This window comes from Mandrillus leucophaeus, unplaced genomic scaffold, assembly GCF_000951045.1.
Source record: "Mandrillus leucophaeus isolate KB7577 unplaced genomic scaffold, Mleu.le_1.0 Scaffold122, whole genome shotgun sequence".
Lineage (NCBI taxonomy): Eukaryota > Metazoa > Chordata > Mammalia > Primates > Cercopithecidae > Mandrillus > Mandrillus leucophaeus.
Window position 1 is genome coordinate 3312934 of NW_012100543.1, and position 19052 is coordinate 3331985.

Sequence of the window (19052 nt, forward strand, 5' to 3'; positions counted from 1 at the left end):
AGAATGAAATGACTTTCCAAGGTCACACAGCTAATGGTGTTAAGACCAAGAATTAAGCACAGTCTTTGATGACCCCAAAGCCCTGTTATCTCCGAGAGACTAGACCTGCAAGCTAGAGCTCCCTCCCACCCCTGGAAATGGTGTCATCAACTGACATCAGCTGGGACAGTTTCCAAAGTTATTTTTGATCAATTTTACACATTCAGTCAGAATGGCTCCAGCTCACCCTCAGTTGTCTCCAGATGGGCACTCACATTGCCCTCTAAGAAATCACTCCTGGGGCCCCAATAAATGCTCCTCAGTTGGTGAAGGATGTTCTAGATCCTGGAAATTCTCCCTGTAGTTGTACTTTAGCATCTGTAACAAGAGATATGATGCTGTGCTGCCAGGAAGTCCCAAGCTGAGAGAAGATACCCCTCTGTGCCTCCAGCAGTCATCAACCCTGGCTCCAGCCAGACCCTCCCAGGTCTCTGCAAAAGCTGCAGCTCAGCGACCACAGCCCTTGTAGGAGGAAGATTTCTTTAACAAAAAAAGCATGGAGCACCCAGGCTAGCGTGGCCCTCAGAGATCGTCCAGGCCAACACAGAAGCCCAGCCCAGAGAGGAGAGCGCTCAGCGGGCTACAGACAGAGGCAGCTCTGCAACGCTCATGGTGGCTTCTTAAGAGCGTTTCTGGTACGTGAAATGGAGGAGGAGCAAACCTTCCAGCGTTTGGCCCATCACTGGCAGCAAATGAAAAACCAGGCTCTGTGACACATTAATCATGGAGCCAGGCTGCTCCCTCCTCATCATTGGCAGGCCTGTGGTAAGTACCCATTAGCCACGAGCTGCTCCATGAGCCTTCCCTTCTCACAGGGAACCCAACCAGGATTGGCGGCTGAGAATGAATGAATGAATGAATGAATGAATGAATGAATAAAGTGAGTTCCAATCAGCGTGAATTTCCTCAATGCCCCTCATGCTGGGACTGGGGGCTGGAGTTACCATATGTGTAAGACACCAGTTTGCAGACCCCAAGCAGGCAAGGCATTCTCTGTTTTATTCACTCATACAACGTTAGTTGTATTTACAGTCCCTTGTAATTAGCAGGTTCTCTTTTAAAGTTTTTAAATAAATAACATATTCCTGCTATGGAAAAATTCCCATTCTAGTAAGACAGAGATGATTTAATGTACACAAATATATTCAGATTTACTCATTCCCTAGCTGATTTTTAGTCCTGGCCAAACATTTTACAGGCCTTTTGCTGTTACCATTTAATTTGCATAGCTGATAAAAAGTGGTTAAAAAACATATTTTAATTGGAAAGATATATATATGTATATATACATATATTCTTACTCATCCTAAGTTTTTCTTTTCTGCTTAGCAAAACCAGTAGAGTTGCCAAATTGAACAAATAAAAATACAAGATGTCAGTTCAATTTGAATTCCAGATAAACCATGGGTATATCTTAGTGTGTATATTCCAAATATTGCATATATTCCAAAGATTGCAATCCTCCAAGTATTATCTGAAATTCAAATGGAAGTGGGCAGCCTTATTTCACCAGGCAACTCTTCTTTGGGACTCTTCTTGAATGTTGTGGAACACTCTGAGTGGGCTGGAAAGGGAAGCATTCAAAAGTAATCAGCAGATGGTCAGGGCCTCCTTGCAGGGCAGCTGTCCTGAATCCTGCTTTGCTGCCAGGTAAAGGAGGAGAAGCAGCTGTAATAGATTCTCCTGATGATCACACATCCTATTGAGGCCAGTTCCATGCTGCTAGGCCAAGCAGAAAGCGGAGCTTCTCTGCAGAGATAAAAGGCAGAGAAGTTTCTTGCTGTGCCATGGCTCTGCATCGTGCTGTGAGGCAGGTAATTATGTGTGGCTCTTACTATAGGCCTGGAGCTGAGCAGACCACAGGGCCTCAAGGGTTCTGGCGTCTTAGACAATAGAGGTCAGGGGATTAGTCAGTGTCTCTGTCTGTGTCTCTGTGCACCTGCCTCCCTGTCTTTCTCCCTGTCTCTGTATCTCTGTGCACCCACCTCTCTTTCGCCTCTCTCTCTCTCTTTCTGGATGTTTGGTGAACTTCTCCTACCTCTCAAAGCAGGAAGGAAAACAATATCCATGTATAGTCTTGAGAGTACAGTTTGCTCTTTTATCAGATTAATTATTGTAGGAGCTTTTGGCTTTCAGACATGGGGACCCTACTGCAGGTTGGTAAGGTTTTTCTTGTCCACCTGGCAAGGAGGAGCTAGGAAAAGTGGCACCCAGAGCCTCACTGCTTCCTTCTCTTTGCTTCTGCACACACAGATGCAGACTTCATGATCCTTGAATGTGGGGGAGCCTCATGTAAATGAGCCTAAGAGACAAGTATGTCTTTTCACATGTCAGAGACAAGTATCTTGAATTTTATGTAGTTGGTGAGTACCACAGATTTTGCAGGTACAGTCTTAAACTGCTCTCAGTTCTCATGGGGTGTTGTGGTCACATGATCTCTTCTTAGTCTGGGTCATATCCAGGGATTCTATCTTTTGTAGGGAGAGCTCCAAAGGGCCTCACGATTCCCATAAATCTTTGGTACCTTCTGCCTTTCATAGCATTAACACAGCACCATATGCCATCTGAAGAGTATTATTTTGCTGGGACCTAGAACTCTGGCTATGGCATAATTGGTGAATTTCACATTTGGGTGGATGTGTGTATCTAAAGAATTGACTACCACGAAGAAACAGCTGTTTAGGGGTGACTAATGCTCCAAGAAGTCACCATGCATTTTCTAGAAACCACAAATGATTATAGAGAGAGCTTTGGACTGAGGCTTAACGTCATATCATCTCTGCTCCTCACTTGCTGTGTGCCCCTGAAGGACACTTAGCTTTTTTGACCCTCAGTTTCCCCATAAGCTGGGGACAATGCCATGTATTTTGCAGAGGGCAGTGAGATGCATAGATGAAATGATAGTTGTCAAGTGCCCACCGTACATAATACTATGTAGCACCTGCCACATAGTATTATAGTAACTTAATTTTTGATAGACAACAGTTGAGCACCTTTGGGGTACCAGGCACTTCCTGGAGGTTTAGGGGCATGGGTCAATGAGATGAGCTACCAAAATTTCCACTTTTATTAAAAATAACCTGCCACCCCCAAAAAGGGGTCGAGCATGCAGGCTCTGGGTCAGTTGCCCGGGTTTTCACCCTGGCTGCAGCTCTCCTCAGCTGCGTGAACTTAAAAGTTTTTTCCTCCTCTGTAAAGTGGGGGCTGGTGGATTAGCACCTGGAGGCTAAACAGGAAGAAGGGCATTTGGTAAGGAGCTGTCTGGGGCTCTTTCAGATCAGTTTGCTCAGGAAGAAAGACAGATGAGGCCCTGGCTGCCCAGTGTGGCTACACCATCCTCTCTGACCACTGGGGAAATGTAGGCTCCAGGCATCTCTCCTCAGCTGCTACACCTATATACAGATGAGTGTCCCATGCCCTCTGAATAGGACTTGTTTGGTTGTGTTAAAAGAAAAACTTCAGCCGAATTAAATTTGAAGGAGTTTAATTGAACAATGAACAGTTCGCGAATTGGGCAGCCCCCAGAATCACAGCAGATTCAGAGGAACTCCAGTGCAGCCATGTGGTGGAAGAAGATTTGTAGACAAAAAAAAGGAAGTGACATACAGAAATCAGAAATGAGGTACAGAAACAACTTGGGTGGGTTACAGCCCAGTGTTTGCTTTATTTGAACACAATTTGAACACAACAGTTGTATTTATGAGTGGTTGAAGTATGGCTGCTGGGACCAGCCGAGACACAGCCACTGATACACACATTCCCAAGTTAGGTTTTCAATCTTGTCTACCTATTAAGTTGGGTTGCAGTTTGTCCACAAGAACTCTAATACAGAAGTACACAGTCCTGGCCAGGCTCAGTGGCTCACACCTGTAATCCCAGCACTCTGGGAGGCTAAGGCGGGCAGATTATGAGGTCAGGAGTTCGAGACCAGCCTGACCAATATGGTGAAACCCCCGTCTCTATTAAAATATAAAAATTAGCCAGGCTTGGTGACACACGCCTGTAATCCCAGCTACTCAGGAGGCTGAGGCAGGAGAATCGCTTGAACCCAGGAGCCGGAGGTTGCAGTGAGCTGAGATTGCGCCACTGCACTCCAGCCTGGGTGACAGAGCAAGAGTCCAGCTCAAAAAAAAAAGAAGTACACAGTCTTTCACAGGCCATATTTAGTTTGCTTTAACAGTTGGTACACAGTCTGCCTTAAAAGAAGTGACAAGCTTGGAGTTTTGGATCTTCTCTGGGTTACTGATTATATTAAGAATCTTACTCTTGGCTTCCTCAAGCACTTAGGAAAAGAAAAAAGGCTGAGCTGAACACAAAAGCATCTCTCTTAAGGCTGGAGTCAAACCCCTATCCGAGGGATTCTCTGCAGCAAGTCCAATCCCATGGCTCATGAGGGGCGAGGTTGTATTCTCTTGTACTGCATCTTAGTAACAAATGTCACTTATATAAGTGCACCGTGGCATGGAAAATCAACTTGTTGGGGGCAGTGGTCCTCTTCACAATAGTATTCATGGAGAAGTGATCTATGTGGCTGGGTTTGAATACATGAAGTTAGTTTTATTGTATGAATACTAACATTTGGCATCTACCCAAGGATTTCCAAGCTAATTTGTTGCATTTATTTTGCTGAGATGTGCTGGCCCCTTCCAGAAGTCCCAAAGTCCCCATCAGTTTTAAGGCCTAGAAAGTAAGTTACTGTCAAAACACCCAAATGTGGCTTCACAAGGGAGACCCTAGAAAGAGTGGAATTTGGAGCTTATATAAGCAGGTTAAGGCCATATGGTAAGGTTGGTTTTGTTTCATGTGTTCAAGTTGTGCTTGTTTTGCATCAGGTGCTGTCTTGGGTGCTGGCAGTGAGCAGCTTATGTTCACAGGCTCCCTCTCATGTGGAGAAGGAAAAGCATTGCATACACTGAGACCATGTGACACAGAGCTCACCAAATTTGGTTCAGTTCAAACTTCCCACATGAGCTGTAGGTTCTCATGTGGGAAACAAGTATCTCATTCTGATAAGGTCAGGATTCTCTTTCCCACAGAGAGATGTGGACTGTACCGTAATTGCGCAACTTGATGTTGCCATGGATCCTGCCAGAGCTGACGTTGCTTCTTATCAGAAAAGCGTAGGCTGCCCCTACACCTCATGGTTTTCCAGAGAGATCGTGTGAGACAAATTACATGGAAGTAAGAGGAAGTCTCGCCCCGGCCCAGTAAAGGAGGCACCATGGTGCTCTGTGTCAGAAAGTGATCCAAGCTTATTGTGGCTCTTGCTATTTCTACCCATTTCCTTTTGCCATCCAAAGGAGTCAATTACCTTCATAGATCCATAAACTAGTTATGTTGCCACATCAATGTCCCTGTCAACCTTTTAGCTATTCTCACATCAGTCCATTTCAGTAATAGAGAACTTTTAAGTTTTCCAACAAGTAGATGACTTGTTAGACCAAGCATGAAGTGCTCAGGGAGGTTGTGAAAGTCAATAAGACTTATCTTCAAGGTACTTGGGCTAGTGGGAGAACTTTAGGTATGTATTTACCTGTAAGTTTTTCTAGTGTTTAGCAGTCTTTCTAAGTATAAAATTCAGCAATGGGCCTGTCTGTCTCCTTGAGCTCTTCATTTCCCATTGGAGTTCTACACTGTTATCCTCATGTGGCCAGTATGATCCTCAGTCCCAGCAAATAGAGGAAGTAATAAGAGCTACCATCTACTGAGCCTTTAATATGTGCCCCACACTGTAAGAACATCACAGGCATGAACCCAATCTCCCAATAGCCCTGTGAGGTGTTTTCCCCTTTTTACAAATGAGGGAACTGAGCTTAGGAGCTAAGTAAATAAATCGTATACAGAAAGTAGTAGGAGTAGGATTCAAGGCAACATCTTTCAGAGAGGACAAGTCCTTATCTTTAAACCTAATATTCTGCAGATGCCAGAGAAAGGCATGGACATGTGGCTTCACTACCCTCAATTCTTACAAGAGATAATTATTGTTATTATGTATGTGGGCCAGTAAAAAAAATTATAGAAGCAAGAAGTCAGCTCACAATTTATAAAGTTGAAGTAAATGCATTGTAGTTTCATGTTTTCTCTTAATTCTGCACAAAACTAGCTAAAAATCTTTTTAATCAGTTACCAGAGGCAATACCTGGGTTAATACAAGCACTCAAAAGCTATGTAGAGTAGCTGTCTCTGAGTCACTTTTTTCTACTCTCATTGGCTTAGCCAATGCTTCCACTGGATCAAGAAAGACTAGCTACCTCTTACTGGGTGCCAGCTCTCTGCTAGTTAGCTTATGCAGTCTATCCTCATTGGCTTAACCAATGCTTCCACTGGGTTAAGAAAGACTAGCTACCTCTTACTGCATGCCAGCTCTCTGCTAGTTAGCTTATGCAGTCTATCGTCTTAAATGAATTCAAGGTACTCTAGAATTACCCTTGGCCTTCTTTGTAGGAGTTATGATGTTGAAGATGCAGAAGATCAGTCACCTATTAGACGATAGCTTCTAGGTAACTGAGTGTATATAGAAATGAGATCATAACCACATTGATTTGAAGTTAAAAGAAGATCAAATCTACCAAGACTAGGGAGCCTAAAGTGTTTGTAAATTTATAGGATTAAGCAAATCTTCTTTCCAAAAATCTCTGTTAAGAAGGACGTTCCATTAATCCCCATGGACCTGCTTCAGGACAAGCCAGAAGATCGCGCGACAGCCTTCTCTGAGGCAAGTGTATAGTAGGAAAGTCCAGGAGATTTTTCAATTGAGCCTCTGAATCTCACCTTTAACTAGGATGGGAACTTGAGGTCCCATTAAAAAACATGGTCAGATGGAGTTTGAAACTTCTCACTGTGAAGTTTCAAGTGTCCTCACACCTATGATTTTTGGCTCAGGTGACTTCAGGGGTGGTTTCCATCTGGCAGATGGTCTTTTATACACCAGTCATGTGTGTATGATGCTGGTGCAGGATGCCCACAGGGCTGGCTACAGAATCAACATGACTGACATGAGGATCCTCCTGAGAGCTGGCTTTAAATTCATTTTGAAGTATATCTCTGTAGTAGTTAAATTATACTTACCAGTATACCCTTAAAACAGATTGCCAGGATTCCAATCACTTGTGATTCCTGTCAGATTCAAGATATTATTTTTACTGCGGTAAGATCAAGTACTTTCTACAAGTAGTGCAGGATGATTCTGATGGTGGACACAGCTATCTTGCCCTGTGGGCAAGAGACATGGAGTTGAATTTTGGTAGCACTTACTTGCGAATATCTGGCTTTTTAACTTGTTGTACAAGGTGGGAACTATTCCTGCATTAGGGCTCTTATCTGGAATCAACAGATCCCCAGTTCTAATCCGGTAAACAAAAGTTCTTCATGTAGAAAATTGAAAATTCCAGGGTTAGAGTTGACACAAGGCATGGCTAGATTGGTTTCTCCTTCATCTTTATTCTCAGAAAGACCCGCTCTGTTGTGGCAAAGATAAACCTAGAACAGTTTAAGTCCATCTTTATTGCTAAAGATTTTGGGGAAAATGCTTCACTCCCAGTGGTCGAAGCAAAAGTCCCCAGTGGATCCCTTTCTAGCCCAGCCTCTATCACTTAACCATCCTTGAAACAACCATTATGGCCAAGTCTACCTTTCCAACTCCCATGGCGGGGTCTATAGCCTATTATATCCCCAGCAAGTACAGCAGGGAAGAGGTAATTCAGAGTGAAAGACGACAGAAGTAGGAAACAGATGCCCACCCAGATACCCAAGTAAATAGGGTGAAAAATATAAATGGAAGGCGTTTCACAAACTAGGGCTCCCCTCTCCTGTCTTCCTCTCGTGGTTCCCCTCCATGTGTCTTCCATGCTGACTGATCTGTCACCTTGCCTCTGCTGCATTGACTCCTATCTGTCAGAGTTTCCATCGCTTTCTATCCTTAACATGATAAAATACAAGGTACTTTACCAACTCTATTTTTGGTAGTCCAGTAGTTTCCTAAGTTTTTCCTTCAAGGCCTGGTCAATGTCCCTACTTATTCTAGGAAACAGTTCAGGTTGTAGCTTTCTCATTGTGTCATAACCACATAAATGAGTTAGGACCTCATTTTTCTAGTTGTTTTAGTCTGTCTCTCAAATAATCTTCCTTCCCAAGGTCCATATCCTATTGCTTGACACATTCTTTTTTTTTTTTTTTTTTCCTTTGGGACGAGGTCTTGCTCTGTCACCCAGGCGGGAGTGCAGTGATGCAATTATTGTTCACCACAGCCTCAACCTCCTGGGCTCAAGTGATCATCCTACCTCAACCTCCCATGTAGCTGGGACCACAGGCCTGTGCCACCACGCCCGGATATTTTTTTTTTATTTTATATTTTTTGTAGAGATGAGGTCTCACTTTGTTGTCCAGGCTGATCTTGAACTCCTGGGCTCTAGTAATCCTCCCACTTCAGCCTCCCTATGTACTGGGATTACAGGCTTGAGCCACTGTGCTCAGCCCCATTCTTCTTTCTACAACAACCAAATTATATTAACTGAAGTCTAATGTTCGTGTACAAAAAGTAGGGTACAATGTATCTTTAAGATGGCATGTATTACTCCATGGACACCATTACTTGGACCATCCCCAAGAATATCAGCCCCCTTCTCATTGGGGCTGGCCACTTCAAGGACGTCTCTGAAGAGATGGGAGTGAGTCTTCACAAACTGTCCACAGCTGACATTGTTTCTAGGCACTATGAATTGAGGAGTGATGGCAATACAATTTTCATCAAGATTCCTCTTGGTGCAGAAGGTAGTTATTACAAGGATGGTAACTTAATTGAAACTTAAAGATAGATATCAACCTATATATAGAAACATGTAGGTGAGATATAGATGGACTCCCATGTGCTGGTACACCATCTAACATGGCCTGCCATAGCACAATTATCAGTGGAATACCTACCTTTCGTGGACTACTTGTCCAAGAAAGTATGGTTATTGGTAGCATGAGACTTCATTACAACATGGACCCCGAGTATAGGATTTGAGATTCTAATCACCAAAATATGACTGTTTAGCAGCTTTCTAAAAGGAATTAGGTGTTTGTAGCACCACAGAAGAAAAACTTGGGTATTTCCTTGAATTATTATAGAAGTTAAGGACATAAAGGAAACTTGGAATTTGTACAAAGTTGATAACTTGGTGGCAATTAACACTAGTGTCCTTTTCCATGTTACTGACGAGTTTATCACCAATTTCAAGTCACTGCCTTGTGTGGTAGAAATTGAGATTCTCATAAAGAACTGTGCCTTAGCATTGCAGTTATCTTGTCTCCACTGTTTCCTTTTAGACTCATGTGGGAGACAGGCATGACGGAGCCACCAATAGTATTCACTTGCTTCTGGGACATCAGTGGGAGGACGACAGCTGGGGAGTAACAAAGCACACCATGACCAGCTTCCTTAGACTTAGCTTCTATTTCTCTGATTTACTTCAATTATATCTAATCTTTCTTACTTTCTATTAAGTCCAATAATGAGTTTTCATTTCTAGAACTCTTTGGCTTTTTCATATATGCCTCTTCTCATTTGATAATGCTTTAGACTTAGGTTTGATACTATTTATATAGCTTTCTGAGATTACCGACTTTGTAAATTCTTACAGTTCTGGTTGAAATTTCAATCCTATTTACTGATTTACACTCAAAGATTTCTTTGTATGTTTTGTTACTTTGTATTTTGAACTTGAGTAGAGCTTTGCAGGTAGTCTGTGTGGCCTGGTTTGAAAAATGTGTTTCCATAGAAGCTTTGTTTTTCTGCAAGGTACCCCAGGTTATTCATAACTGGAGGACCTTCTTCTTGAAAATGTGTTTGGTTTTCTACATTACACTGATTGAGAAACCTAAAACCTTAAATTGTGAGGGCAGGCTTAGTGTTATAAATTCTCAGGGGAAACTATCCTCTTACTTTCCAGTCATGAGACCTCGATTGTAGATGGAGAAACTTATCTTTTCTTACTGCTATGTGGGAGCAAAAGGTTTCTAGGTTACCCTTTCAGTGGGAATATAATACCTAGAGTATCTAGACTTCCTGCAAGGGTCCTATTTTTAATTCAAGCCTCTTACAGACTTGAGATGCTTGCGTCACTCTACAGGTACTAAAATACAAGTCCTTGGCTACTGGGATTGACACCATCTCTAACCCCCATTAGCATTCGAGCAGCTGCAGTGTCAGATCATCATTTATTGTTCCAGGTTTGGCTATTTCTTTCATGGTCTAAGATCTCCTTTATGGCCTTTGCAATCTCAACCTTGATCTTAAGTGTATTTATTATATCGTAACATTTCTAGTTGTCATGCAGTGGTCATTTTCATGTTTCTCTGTTCACAATATTTCTGGACCTGAGTCTCTTCACCTATCTAAATGTCTGCAAGTCCAGTGGCTCTGTGGTAGTCACTGCAATGAAGCTGAAAGGACTGTCAGGCCTGGATCCACAGGAATTCACTTTATGGGACAAACCTGCAGTTGTTACTAAAACAAGTGCAATATTTGTGTTCAGTGTGAATACCTGTAGAAAGGTAAGATTATTTTTTTACCACACCTATGTGTCTTGTCCACTTCCAGTGGGAACGATGCTATGTTCACAATTGTCTTCACTGAACTAGTTTGAAAATGAGATTTTAACTGATGAAAATGATGTCCTTTACTTCCAACCTGGAGCAACTGATCCTATGTGCCAGTAAGATGGTGTGAAGGGAAGGGAGGATCAAAGCAGAAAAGGGCTTTCTCCAGAAAGCTTTAATTTTTGGTCCTGCTTGTTAGGCAGGAGACTTAAATACTTCCCTCCTTTTCTTCCCCACCTGGAGTTTGTAGAAGGCAGCAGAAGTGGGTGGAAGTGGGGAAACTCCATTATAAGCTTTGCAGCTGGTGATGCCTGATGATTCAAGAACTGTTGTGTCTTTTCTAAGGGGATGCTGTTGTATTTTCCTTCTGGAAAGATGTGCCTGCCAGTATCTTCTCCATGATACAGTCACATTTCATTACCAACCAAAGAAGAACCAGGCACCCAGTGTTGAGCCAGGACTTGGTCTTATCTCCCTGACCGTGAAGTTTTCCAAAAATAGATTCTTCTTGGCAGTATGGGAAGGCAATTCAGTTCAAGGCAACAATAACAAAATAATTTAGCCTCATATAACACTTCCTATCACTCCTACTTGTGTCTATTGTCTCATTTATTCCTCAACTACCTTAAGAGACAAGCAAGAACCACGGTAGTTTCATCAATTAGAAAACTGAGGCTCAGTTCGATGAATATTACAACAAGGTAAAAGGCAAATATCCTACATGAACAGATCTTATGAGTGAAAACTTATTAATATCAAGTAGATATTAGTAATTGATACATAAAACTCACCAAAAAACCCCAGACTTTTTATATATTAAAAAGCCTATCACTAGAAACTGGAAATACAAATTAAAATGAGTTATTTCTTATCAAATTAAAATATTTGGTAATATCTATTTTATGTTAGCTAGTGTGTGGTAAACAGCTGTCACATTGCTGATAGTGAAAAAATTTGGTAGCATCTTTACAGAATGCAACTTGATACTATGCTATAAACTATGCATGAGTTTATATTCCTTCTCCTAGAAATATGAGGAAATAAAATGTGTTCAGACTTATAGACAAATCCTGTCACTTCAGTATCTGTAACAGCAAACATATATTTAACATAAATATATAGTATGTTCCCTGTATAGATAACTCTTAGAGGTTTAGGCTTTTCAGATTTATGGTACATCAGGTGATAAAAAGTCTTAGCTATTACGTTAATTCAAATAATATCTTAATGACTATTCAATCATCAAAGTGGGGAAGCAGTGAGAAGATAATGGTATAAAATAAAATTGTAGACAATATAACAAAAGTTTAGAAAAACAGTGGTCTCTGATTGGTGTTAGGATTTCTCATCTGTGCATACACATTTAGAAGGAATCCTCAAACCTAAGTTTATTTCTTTTTTCTTTTTTTTTTTTTAAAGACAAAGTCTTGTTCTGTCCCTGGTTTGGATTGCAGCTACACAATCTCAGCACTGCAACCTCTGCCCCCAGATTCAAGCGATTCTCATGCCTTAGCCTCCCAAGTAGCTGGGACTATAGGCCCACCACACCATGCCTGGCTAATTTTTTGTATTTTTAGCGGAGATGGGATTTCCCCATGTTGGTCACACTGGTCTCAAACTCCTGACCTCAAGTGATCCTCCTGCCTCGGCCTCCCAAAGTGCTGGGATTACAGGCATGAGCCACTGTGCCAGGCCCTAAATTTATTTCTAACTTACTTTTTATTATATCACAGTTACTATTTTTAAAGCTAAAACTTTCTATTCAATCTGTGAACAAAAGAATTAACTTCCAAATTGATTCTCATTGACTCATTGTATTCAGAATTCTACAAGAATGTAAAATACCCTGTCATAAAATATTTAAAAGAAGCAGTTTTCTTCAAGATTGAGCTTCTGTATTCTGAAGATCCACAACTAGAGTTATTTCTAGAGGATTATTGGTTTACCCCAGGCCCAGATCCCAAGAGTAGCCCACAGTGAGACATTACTAACAGGCACTTCAAACTGATAACAGGTGTGTTTGTGTGATGTTTACAGGTGAGGAAATTGAGCCCTCAACTCATTCGAATGCTTAGGGTATAAGTCCTAATTTATTTTCTTAAGCTACTTCTACATATTCCCTTTGTTATTAGCCTTTTTCTTTTCCCCTCAAAGCTTGTAGAAACTGAATCTGAAATGTTTCATTTCTTTCTCATAGAGGGTGGTGAATAATATAAGTTGAGATTGTTTTGAGTCCAGTCTGAATAGATTTATTTTCAACGGGAGGTATCTTAGAGGTAAGAATGTATTCACTCAAACTCATTGAGAACAGCATACCAAGTACCAGCCTACATATCAGGAAGACAGCGGTGAACAAAAGAGTTTCTGCTCTAAGCCTATATTCATTGGGGAAGATAAGCACAGACATGATATGCTCTGAAGAACATGAAGCTTTTGAAAGGGTTGCAGTGACTGGTGAGTCCCATGGTTAGAATAGTTACGCTCTCTGAGGAGGTGATATTTAGGTAGAGAACTGAAGAGTGAGGCATTATCACAAATCACCTGTGCTATCTCAAATTCCTAGGAAATTAATAAAAATATTCTAAGTGTTAACTTTTCTGCCTCAAAGTCAGAAATTTGGCCACCTTAACTCATTGCCTATGGCTAATTTACTCTGAGAGTAAATTACATTGTGTCCTTGGCTCATAATGAGAATCAGTGTGAAACCATCATGTCTCTGAATCTTCAAGGAAACTATTGTTGAAGATGGAGGAATAAAATGGACTGGCCCTTATTGTATCAGTTCTTTTTGATACTTAATGCCAGGAACATTTTCCTCTGTACTTTGTCTTTAGGAAATGAATCCCATGACACTATCTCCTTTCCTGCCTTGGCTGATAGGAGGCTCAGAAATGAACATTTTATCTACCTGGGATTAAACTTTTCTCTCAGTTGCTTTCGCTTTTCTATGTCAACAGTGTTTTTATCTATCTTTTCTCATCAGTCGTTGAAATGCAAATTTTTTAATTCTCCATAAAGACAGTACATAAAGTCAACCTTTCACAGAAGAATTAAGACGTTTATATTATTCTGTTCCTATAGCAGGCAAATGACCTAATATCTGGATAGTGAGGTCTATTTTTGGAAAACTTCAGACAAGGAGAAACGTTAAGGCTGTGCTCTTCAGATTAAAATCTAGACTTGCTACAAATGTTAACAGATGTCCTGTAGCACTGAATTCATAAAAATCTACACTTTATTTTTCACCCTTTTGGCTTCACTTTTTTAAAAACTATACTTAAATTGACCTAAAACCCTTTGGGTATGAGACGCATTCTCCATGTAGTTTGTTTATTTTTTCTTCCCATGCAGTTTCTTAAACATTTGCCAAGCCTTGTGATACAAACATTAGAAGACCTTTAAGTTATTACAAAAGGCCTATAAATCAATGTGCTTATCAAGTATATGAAGCAGAAATTCAAGATTCTGTCAATAATCATAGTAATTGGTTCTAACTTCCCTTTTGCTAAGGAGAAAAAAAAATAAGTAGATCCCAAAACTTCTAGGCTGGGCACAGTGGCTCATGTCTATAATCCCAATATTTGGGAGGCTGAGGCGGGTGAATTTATTGAAGCCAGGAGCTCTACACCTGGAGGAGCAACACAGTCAGACCCCATCTCTACAAAAAATACAAAAATTAGCAGGGTGTGGCGACATGGACCTGTGGTCCCAGCTACTTGGGAGGCTGAGTTGGGAGGATCTACTGAGCCTGGAAGGTTGAGGCTGCAGTGAGCCACAATTGCACCACTGCACTCCAACCTGGGTGACAGAGCAAGATCCTATTTCAAAAAAAAATTATTAAATGACTGAAATGTTTAGAAAATTATTACTTTCAAGTTGTAATGGATCTCTATAAAAAGTGGAAAACATGAACTTTTCAACAATCAGATAATACCAGTGGTAATACATCAAAATGAATTATTTTTGTTTTATTTATTCCTTGTCTTATTCCATGCCTAAAGTTATAAAAATGAAGAAACTGGCCTATCTATATACAATTTTTATCTAGTAAATTACAGATGGTTTATTAAAAGTAGTTATTTATTAATTTCATTACTAATTTGATCAGTCAGATACAGTGGCTCATGCCCATAATCCCAGCACTTAGGGAGACAGAGGCGGGAGGATAGCTTTAGCTCAGGAGCTCAAGGCCTGCCTGGGCAATATAGCAGACCCTCTTTTCCACAAAAAGGAAAAACGATAAAGTATAACTAGTTTGATTATAAAAATAGCTTGCATTTACATGTGATATATTTAATCTTTATTTTGTGCACTTTAATAGCACTAGATTTTACAGAAGTCACAAACTCTCTTAGATGCAGTTAATCTGTAAAATGGGAGTATTAATATTTATCAGATTGATATGAAACTTAATGAAAATTACTTTGCTTAGTAGTAGGTGTTCCTAAATGTTTCCTCCTTCTTCCCTTAATCTTTAAAACTACTAAGCAAAAAATATATATATATACTATCTCTTGTCCTGTCTTGTCCAGGTTAACACAGTGAGGAAGGCCTGGAACCCAGGTATTCTGTCCCTATTCCAGCTTATTCAATCATTTCCATCCATATACTATAGATTCTGGTACTACAGCAATAAACAAAGTTCCTGCTCTCATGAGGCTTCTGTTTTCATGGGAAGCAAATGTCATGTGGTAGTAAAATAAAATAAAACAGTTAAAGAGATGAAAGTTGATGTGAGTGAGTGAGAGGCATTTTTTGCAGGATCACAGGGGCAAGCCTCTGCAATGAAGTCACATTTGAGCAGACATCTGAAGGCAGGAAGGCATGCTGCTATACGGAATGTTATTCCAAGCCTCATCAGCATGTTCTAGAAACAGCAAGGAGGCCAATGAATCTGGAATAGAATGAGGTGGGCAGATGAGATCAGAACAATGGGATTGGAGAGCAGATCCTGTACTGCCCCCTGGTTCCTCGTTCTTACCACACTGCTGTCCTGCTCCTCAGAGAATCTATAGTTTTTACTTTGTATTCCAGGAACTCTTTTCTAGTACTCTTTTACCCTACCACTAACTCGTAGGCTTTATCAGCACTCCAATAATAATCTACAATGTGAGTTTACAATAGTTTACTTGTCCACTGTCATAGTGAAGGTGTTGTCAATAATATCTCATAGGCAAGGGCACAGAGGCGCTAAAGCACTGCCTGGCTTGTCCAGACCCAGTACACGAGAAAGCGATAGTTGAAAAATTCCAATCCTATTGCAACCTTTATGCAACCATCCTACCTCTTAATATATTCTTCGAATAAAAGCTCCATTTAGAGTCTTCTCTGACAGCGAGACTTAATTCTTTTCTGGTGTTTTTTTTAAAGCTATGCAAATGATGAGAATTCCATGAAACTGTCTTCTACCCCATGGATAAAATTTCTTCGTGGATGGGAGTTTCCTTCCCATGTGAAGAGATTTGAAGTTAAAATGTTTACCTTCATGAAGAAAGAAAATGCATTATTGGAAGATATGAGTAGGTTCTTCATCTATGACTGTTTTGACACTTGCTCAAATATGCCCATGGACAGATTAAAGACCAAGTGAAAGCAATTTAATTTTAAAAAGTCAGATTGGTCTAGTTGTGGATATTTAGACAAGATAAAAACTGGAATGAATTAGCAAATCTTAACTGAAAATGGCTCTAGCACTTTCTTTCATAAAATGGCCTAGTCTAAAAAGCCATTGTCATTCATTCCAGCGATGAGATAGATAACAAACAGCCATTTTATTTTAACTTATAATCTTTTTACTTCAAATTTTTCATGATAGGTCTATCATACATATAGCACATAAAGTCTGTTATTTATAACTCCATATATATTTGTATGGTGTGTGTGTGAGGTGTGTGTGAGAGAAAGAGAGAGAGACAGGGTCTCACTCTATCGCCCAGGCTGGAGTGCAGTGGCATGATCTCAGCTCACTGCAACCTCCGTCTCCCAGATTCAAGCAATTCTCATGCCTCAGCCTCCTGAATAGCTGAAACTACAAGCATACAACACCATGTCCAGCTAATTTTTATATTTTTAGTAGAGACAGGTTTCACCATGTTAGCTAGGTTGGTCTCAAACTCCTGGCCTCATGTGATTCACCCACCTCAGGCTCCCAAAGTTCTGGGACTACAGGCATGAGACATTGTGTCCGGCCTGTAACTCCCTGTATTTTGGAAGTACAATATAAACATTTGCATGTTAAACTACATAACCATTATATAAAACTGTTACCATATTCTAAAACTTTAGAATCACAACCTATAAATCAAATGAAATCACAAGAGATTGAAGAATTCAGACTCTTGACCTTGATCTCTTTAGCTAATATTACCTAGGAATAGATCTAAGTTAATGAGCCCCTACTATAGAGCAGGTTAAAATGGCAGCCTCTAGTTGAATATGGTGAGACCAAGCAAATTTCACTGGAAATGTTGGCTTACCAGGAGAGTGCTTACAACCCTGGCCAGCTTCACTAACAAATGCCTCTTAATTCCTGCAGCTGTACTTCCACTGCAGTATGGCAATATGTGATGCAAAGAAGCCCATGTCAGACCTGCTATGCAAAACAAGTGCATTTCTGGCAAGCAGAAACTTGGTATGTTGCTTCATGATATTTCTCTATAACCAGATTTAGTACCACAGTCGAAAGTAGTTGGCCTATCTGACTAGAAGATCTAATACAGATAACTCTCTTTCCTCAGAAATTACAACAGATGATAAGTATAAAATAAGTTGGCCAGGTGCAGTGGCGTACACCTGTAATCATAGTGCTTTGGGAGGCTGAGGTGGGAGAATTGCTTGAGACTGGAAGTTCAAGACCAGCCTGAGCAAGAGTGAAAACCCATCTCCATAAAAAGTTAAAAATTAGCCACATGTACTGTCATATACCTGTCGTCCTAGCTACTTGGGAGGCTGAGGCAGGAGGATCTCTTGAGCCCAGGAGCTCACGACTGCATGAGCTATGTTTGCACCATGGCACTTCAGCTTGAGCTCAGAGGGAGACCCTGACTCTTAAAAAATAATGTTATTGTTCAAGACAGGACATCAGATCTCCTACTTTCTTTTGGTTTAAAAGCTAGTTTTAAGGAAGGATCTGACTTTAGAAGGGCAAGAAATTTAGAGATCTGAAAGTGAATATTAAACTATTTTTATAGAAAATTTTAAAATAGCAAATCCTGAAGCTAAGGTCCATAAAACTGAAGCAATTTTTCCAAAGGTAGACTCTTTTTGTGAAACTGGCACCAGAACTTTAGCCAAAGACTAGGGTAGTTTGAAAAGAATTTCCCTGGAATGATAGGCATATTTCTTCCTCTGTTTATCTGCAGAAAAAAAGTACAGCTTACACCAACTAAGAGAACAAATTTCTTCCAGAGCCATATCTTGGCCTCTTCAAATACAAGCTGAGCAACATTTTACCCAGAAGACAGTGACAGTACTGTTATTTTAGTAATCTGAAAAAAAAATTTAATACTCATTTTAATTATAGTTGTTATGGTTTTAAAACAAGAGTCATAATTATGTTCTGTCCTACTTCGGAGATAGTATCCACAGTCTTCTGTCTTCTGCGGCTGTTGACATCTGTCATTCCTTCGTAGAGCGTCTATTCTTCCTGGTTATTGAGATAATCCTTTTTCCTTGATTTTATACCTTCTCTAGAATGTGTCTTCACTGTTTCACAACTCTGAAAATTCATTTTCATCTATTCTGAATGTTCTCCCCCATTATATTTGAATATTGTACCTTCTTTATTTTCTCAAGTCTCTCTTTATGGAAATCCTATTAGATATGTTAAACATTTTTATTCTCCCTGCCTCCTAACCTCTCTTTCCTCTTTCTTATCCTAAATCCCTTTGTGTTGAATTCTGGGTAAATTCCTCATATCTGTCATCCAGTTTCTCTCTCTTCAGTTGTAACCAACCTGAGGTTTAACCCATTTGTTGCCTTTTGAAAAGTGTCCATGACTATATTTTTCACAATTAATAGTTCTAATAGGTTTTTCAAATTTGTTTTGTCATGTATTTCTTCTTAGTCTTTATGTTTTGAAACTTACTTTATACTATGGAATAGGTTGTTCAGTTATTGAAATCTGAAGAGCTGTAATCCTGTCTTCTATTTCTGTTGGTTGTGTTTGCTCATTCTTGTTCATAGTGTGTGTGTTAATTTGTATTATTCTCTCCTCTTAAGACACTTGGAAGATCCGGATTGAAGCTTGTCTCTTTGCTAGGTTTATATTTGCTTCTGCTAAGCATCTAAGGGATATTATTGACCCAGAACCAATTTTAATGGCCATTTCTATGCTTGGGTTTCCCCAGGCCATGCAGGTAGTATACATTTGTACTCTAAACCTATACATGGTGCAGACTCATTGATACATTGCTTCCATAAGGCTCCAAACA